Here is a 7386-nt window from a genome sequence, read left to right as displayed (position 1 = left end):
GTTGGCGCTGTTTCCCCACATCCGGCGCAGAGTGATATCGGAAGTAAATGTGCCGCCATATTGTATTTGGGCAATTGTCATTCTAGCAGAGATGGGGAACCTTTGGCCCTCCAGCTGTTGCAAAACTACAATTCCCATCATGCCTGGACAGCCGAAGCTACGCTTCGGCTGTCCAGGCATGATGGGAATTGTAGTTTTGCAACAGCTGGAGGGCCAAAGGTTCCCCATCCTTAAAATAGGGGAAAATACGGCAGTGTTTACAGACTGTGCAGAATCCTATAGTGTTAGGGCTTATGTTAGGTCAGGGTGTGGAATATATACTGATGGATATCATATTATTACAGCATATGGGTCTACCTTTAAATGGGTTATTAGATTATGTATTATTATGTACCCCATTAGTCATTTACATATTATCCGAAAACATGGCCATTCCCTGTATTAGGTGCGTGTCATGTGACCTCAACTCTTCCTACTCCTGTGGCATCTCCTACACCAGGGATGGAAAAGCTTCGGCCCTCCAGCTGTTAAAAAACTACAATTCCCATCATGCCCGGGCAGCCAAAGATTTACTTGTCCCAGCATGATAGTAGTTTTGCAACAGCTGGAAGACCAAAGATTTCTTATCCCTGTCCCATACAAAGGTTAGGGATCTCACTCCTGTAGTTTAAATCAGTGTTCCCCAACCTGTGGGTCTACAGCTGTTGCACAACTACAATTGCCGACATAGTGTCTGGGCATGATGGTTATTATGGTTTTACAACAGCTGGAGACCCACAAGTTGGGGACAACTGGTATCAGAATATGGGAATTACTGGAGTAGGCAGAATTAGTAGTTTCTGCCGTCATCTCCCTAATTCCTTGTGTTCTAACAGTACCCCACCAATGCTATTGAGAGTTTTCTATCATTTCAGTCCCCCTTCCTATATGTGCCACATTCAGAGTACCCCTACTCACAACTATATCGATATTGGTGGGGTAGAACCTCTGTAGTCTTTGGCACCAAAGTGTTCAGTGCTTGGTTGAGAACCACAATTCTTTTTTATTGGAAAATATTATAAATCATCCATAATCCGAACACATGTAATTTGACGCGTTTCAGGTGTGTGAAATACTCTCATTCATGGCATGGTCTGCAATACTTTCCTCTGGATGCATTACGTGTGTGCTGACACACCACCCATGCCTGCTGGGGTAAAATAACGGCTGGTCTTTTTTAATATGATGCTACAGCGTGTCTCCCATCATAGTGGGTTATCCTAGTAGGCCAGTCATTCCAGAAAACCCCTTTAATGCTGCTCTTTACTTATTTTTTTATTAAATAACTAGATGCCACAACTATCACCAACAGCTGGTGATATCATATTTCCATGTCTAAAAGGACCGTAAAGTAGAGATCAGAGGGGAACCCAGGACTCATCAGATCAGAAGCAGTAGGTGATTAGTAAGGTGAGTACTATTTTTCATTTATTTATTACACACAGATGAGAACACACCATACAATCCATTTAAATGCGTTATCCAAGATATAAAAAAAACCATAACTGCTTTCTTCCAGAAACAATGCCCTTTTTATGTGTGGTGTTACAACTCTTCTCCATTGAAGTGAATTCAGTTGATCTGTAATACCACACATTACCTAAAGACAGGGATGATACTGTTTTGGGGAAGAACGCAGCTATGTTTAAAATTTAGTAACCCCTTTAAAGGGGTAGTCCATTGGGAAAAAAATGTTTTTAAATGAACTAATCTCAGAAAGTTATACAGATATGTAAATTATTTCTATTTTAAAATCTTAAAGCGAATCTGTACCCTGCAGTCCTAAAAACAATGTTTAAACTTGCAGCCCTGTGACAAATTGGCATGGCCTAGAGTGTTTGTGCCCTAGGCTTGCACGGCCTCTTCGTCCCTCCTCCCTGCCATCTTCACCATTAGGAATTCTCCAGGTAGGATTTCTCCTATTCATCACTTGTCTGAACACTGCATACATGCTGGATTGTTAAGGCCCATGTGCAGTATTACAAGTGATTAATAGGAGAAATTCTGCCTGGGGTAGGAGGAACAGAGAATCGGTGCAGGCCTAGGGCACAGACACTCTAGGCCACGCCAATTCGACACAGGGCTGCAAGTTTAAAAGTATTTTTTTAGGACAATAACTGCAGAACAGACCCCAGCACAGATCTTAGATTAGAAGCATCTATCCGACAGTACAAGTGGTTTGGGGGGGGGGGGGGATTCAGAGTTGCTTTAAAGGGGTTATCCAGCGCTACAAAAACATGGCCACTTTTCCCCCTACTGTTTTCTCCAGTTCAGGTGTGGTTTGCAATTTACTTCAATGGAACTGAGTTTCTAAACCTCACCCAAACTGGAGACAACAGTAGGGGGGAAGTGGCCATGTTTTTGTAGCGCTGGATAACCCCTTTAAGCTTCAAATACTTATTAGCTGCAGGAAGTGTTGTTTTCTTTCCAGTCTGACACAGTGCTCTCTGCTGCCACCTCTGTCCATGTCAGGAACTGTCCAGAGCAGTAGCAAATCCCTATAACAGCAGTGTCAAACTGCAGCCCTCCAGCTGTTGCAAAACTACAATTCCTATCATGTCTGAACAGCTAAGGCTTTTGCTATTCAGGCATGATGGGAATTGTAGTTTTGCAAAAGCTGGAAGCCTGCAAGCTTGACACCACTGCCCTATAGAAAACCTCTTCTGCTTTACACAGCTTCTGACACGGACAGATGTGGCAGACTGGAAAGAATACACCACTTCTTGCAGGGCATACAGCAGCTGATAAGCTGATAAGTACTGGAAGGCTTGAGTTTTCTTTTTAAGTAGAAGTAATATTCAAATATGTATAATTTTGTTTAAAAGCCAGGTCTACACAGAGAATTTTTACACTGCACAGAACTATACAGAAATCTAAATCTGTCCTAAAACATCCTGTCACATACTTAGCAGTATATTTGTGTGTGTTTTCTTTTCTTCTTTTTTTCCTGCAATTGGAAATATACACCATATAAACATACCAATTAGGTTATGGTGTGGTTTAATGACTGCAACCAAAGGTTAGAGTGTGCAATGCAAATATATAGTATTGCCTTCTTGAAACAGATTGCATTTGCATATCTTCACTTTCAGGCTATGTTCCTACTAGGTATAAAATAAGGGCACATGATCGTTAATAACGGCTGTTGTTTTGCCCTTATTTCTACCCAGTGGGAACATAGCCTGAAGATAATTCCTCAAAACAGGCAGCTTATCCCTCACTTTAATGCAATGCTTCTTAATTCTAGCCCTCATGGCCCATCAAGAGGTCATCCCATACAAAGAACACCTGTGATAATACCTGATGTACTGAAAATAATTTTATCAACTGTGAAATACTAAGGAAATCCTCTAATGCTGCGTTTACACGGAACGATTATCGTGCGAATTTGCACGATAGCGATTGGATTCGAACGATAATCGTACGTGTAAACGCAGCGAACGATCAAACGAGCGAGAAATCGTTCATTTTGATCTTTGAACATGTTCTCAAATCGTCGTTGGTCATTCGCAAAAAATTCGCAGATCGTTCCGTGTAAACAGTCGTTCACCGATTTAACTTATGTGCGAGATAGTCTTAAGCGATCGCAAAACGTTTGCAAAACGATTTTTCCGTACAATATATCGTTCCGTCTAAATGCTGATCGTTATAAAAAAAAAATCGTTACTTCCAAATCGTTCATCGTACGATCGGGCGAATTATCGCTCCATGTAAACCCAGCATTAACATGACCTGTTAGTGGCCATTAGGGCTGAAGTTGAGAAGCCCTGCTTTAAAGGGCCTGCCAGATGTTAAGAAACACCACTCATGTATGTAAGCTATGCCTGACACTGCAGCTGTCTGCAATTTTAGTATCAGGCCCATTTTATAGGCCAATGACTATGGATACCAAGATCTGTACATTTTCCCAGTGCCCACACAGGAAAAAAAAAGACTTAAAGGGGTACTCCAGCGTGGGGGCACTTTTGCGCTGGGACCGGGGACGAGGTGGCCGGGGGAAAAGAGGTCCACTCACCTCCCCGATTCCAGCGGCGGGTCCAGCATCGCGGCGCTCCAGTGCCTGACCGCTTCCGGGTGTCTGACGTGGGCCCGAGGCGTGACGTCTCAGGTCCGCTCAGCCACTCAGTAAAGGAGGCGGGATCCCAGGGCAAAAGTGCCCCCACACTGGAGTACCCCTTTAATAAGGGTATGTTCACACAGATTTCAGCTTGAAATCCCTCCCGTAAAATATGAATAGAGCAATGTCCCATGAGACCTTACCCAAAGAATTGACGTCAATTGTTTGGGTGGATTCTGCTAGAAGAATCCTAAATAAGTCAAAGTCAAATAAATTCTGCCAATTCCACAATCTGTCGAAAGAATTGACATGTCAGTGCTTTCAGCAGAATCTGCCTGGGCATAGAATGGTGTCTATGGAATGGGCATATATGCGCGCCACCGTGAGCAGGTACGAGTGCCGAAATCCGCCAGAACTTGTCCATGTGGATTCCATAGTGTGAACCCACTCCTATTCTGCCAGAGCCGAATAGGTGAGGAATTTCAAACAGAAAACTTTCCTCATCTATTCCTTGAAAAAAATCCTCAGTATGAACATACCCTAAGTGTAGGATCTGTAAGGTTATGGAGTGGTGGGATTCCAGGAACTAAAAAGCAATAGAAGTGCAAAGAAACCAGGAATGTGTGTGTGTGTTGGAAAAGAAGGGTCTTAATCTTAGGCCGTGTCTAAATCACAGAGGTTTTGGATGTTTAGTTGACCATGAAAGCAGTAATAAATAATTTGCATGGATCCACCCACTAACATGCTGTTTTGAATAAATGACATAACATGCAAATATATTCTGTCCCTGTTGTACGTCACAAAGTCTTTCAGTGGGAGCTGTTAGTGCTTTTGCCCCTGCCCTGCTGTAATCTTACTGCTCTAAGGCTCACTCCATATAGATATGGTTCCCATCTTATGCTGTAGCTCACAGATGTCAGACCACAGCCTCTTTAGTTGCTTCAAAACTACAATTCCCATTGCTTCTCAGCCTTTTGGCTTAGATCAAGTGCAGTATTTGTTCTTATAAGGCTGCCTTCACACTGCCTCAAGCTGGGAATCAATGGAAGTCTATGATTTCCCTTGCACACGTGGCGTTTTTATTTTGTGCTGTTTTTGTAGCTCTGTGGCAGTTTTACAAAAAAAAAGCAGCAGGCTGAGGTTTGGCGTTTTTTCTGGAAAATGGTGTGGTTTTCTCTCATAGACTTTAATGGAAGTCTTCAGCTTCACTAAAAAACGCCATAGCTTATGCATATGACGTTTTTAGAGGGGCTTTTCAGGGAAAAATCGCTACTGTCTGGTCCTCAGGGGGTTAACTTAACCCCCTTTGAATCCATTACTAATTCGGGGCCTATTGTTAGCCAGTATAAAATGGCTAACACTAATCCCCCACCCTAAGATTACCCAGTGCCTCCTGGACTGGGCTGTAGCAACTAGTATTATTTGGCTGTAGAGGGCCTAAAAATTACCCTTCCCATCCTGGTATTACTAGGCTGCTGTTGGGTTTTTAAACCTGGCTAGTTTTGGAAATAAGGGGAACCTTATGTGTTGTTTTTGTTTTTTTAAATGAATTTCCCAATTTCAGACAGCTTTCACTACTAAGTCTGAAAGTAAAGAATATTAAAACATGACACATTGGAGAAAAGTATTTTATTTTAAAAAGAAGACCCCCACACCCCTTGTTGACCATTTTATAAAAAAAAACAATGCTAGTCATCGACGTAGTCCAACGAATCTACAGGATACCGATATCTGAAAAAAATAAAAAGGCCAGGAGCAGAACATCCATCATTGTGACAGATGTTTTGCACCTTGCAGTAGGCAGTATCTTAGCAGATGCTGCTCACAGTATGGCACACAAAAGGTTACGTATGGATGCATGACATCCATACTTAATCCCTTCTGTGTCAGGTTCCTTAACTCCCTTCAAACCCTAATCTCCTTGGGGAGATGCCAGGAATGGTGTGTTGGGGGCCCATCTCTTTTCAGAGTGGGCTTGCAATAGACCGCATCCTTGGACACTTTTCTGTGTGGCACCCTGCACTTTTGTTTTTGCACTTGGGAAAGAGAACATGCATCTCAGAGTCTCAAAAAAACCCAAAACACTACAATTCCGATGATGCTTGGACAGTTAAAGCTTTGGCTGTCTGGGCATGATGGGAATTGTAGTTTTGGAACAGCTGGAGGGCCTGAGTTTGACACCCCTGCTGTAGATGATTACTAATATGTGGGGAGTGCAGTTCTGGGATGGAATCTGATTTACATAGTGTATGTTTCCTTCCCATCTGCCAAATAGTACTGACTGGCTTCCTATGAATTTGTGCATCTGAGATAAGGAAGCTAGACTGTAATCCCCTTTGATAATAAGCATTTACATAAATTTTGATAATCTCTGTACAGTCCTGCAGAATATGTTACAATAAATAAAGCTACAATAAATAATTCAGTAATACACACACTCACATGTGTAGCATATGTGCAGGGGGTACATCCATGTATCATCAGCATCTCTTAGAGCACCATAGGTCCAGCAGTATGGGGCCCTGATGTACACCCTCCTACAACATTGTCAGTATGAGGAAGCTTCATCTAATTCTAATGTGCAGTTTGCATGGAAGTACAGGCAGAGTGTATCTTTGAGAAACGTTAGGCTCTTCTATGGAGCTTTAAGTTGTAATCTCAATATTTCATGAAATGTGTTCGTATTGGTAGCTGAGATTGCTCACTCACCTCGGTCACTTTTATTCAGCAGGCAGGTAATACATTCTTGGATATTCCCCCATTTGAATTATGTTTCAAGGGTCATTCTGACAGCAGGCATGGTAGAGCCTACCGTAGCTCAGCATGTCTTTTCCCAGAGAGAACATCTAGCTCAGTTTAGTGCAGATTTTCCATGGGATAGGATGCTGGGAGTGTACTGCTTCTGTGCAGGGGCATAGTTAATAATATATAATAATATATCTTTGGCCCTGGTGCAAGAGGTCAATTTTTTTTTTCTCCCAATGGCCCCTTGTCTCACCTCACATATAATGTTCCTTTTATACTCCCCCCCCCCATACATTTGTTTCCCACCCCACCCCCTCACCATTATCTCTTTTCTCCTGTATACTGTATACACAAAGCTTTTTCTTTTTTACCTTGGGACACCCCTACCAAATATTGTTCTACAAAAAGAAAAGTCATACAGGGACACACAGGTGATGTCCTCTTTGACCTCAGGCGTCATTTTCCTTTTCATCCTCCATCCGGCCCAGGCCACCATGATGATTTCTTGCAGCTACAATTCAGCTCTTCTTCTTAGGCTCTACACT

The 7386-nt window shown here is 42.5% G+C and overlaps 1 non-coding gene across 1 annotated transcript; it reads left to right on the top strand.

The window, feature by feature from the left end:
• Positions 1-5054: 5054 nt before the first annotated feature.
• LOC138794311 (U2 spliceosomal RNA) lies at positions 5055-5241 on the top strand. Its single transcript, XR_011363444.1, has one exon. It is a non-coding gene; the product is annotated as a U2 spliceosomal RNA (small nuclear RNA).
• The last annotated feature ends 2145 nt before the right edge of the window (positions 5242-7386 follow it).

Source organism: Dendropsophus ebraccatus, chromosome 5, assembly GCF_027789765.1.
Source record: "Dendropsophus ebraccatus isolate aDenEbr1 chromosome 5, aDenEbr1.pat, whole genome shotgun sequence".
NCBI classification, from domain to species: Eukaryota; Metazoa; Chordata; class Amphibia; order Anura; family Hylidae; genus Dendropsophus; species Dendropsophus ebraccatus.
This window is presented reverse-complemented; position numbering and strand designations above follow the sequence as displayed.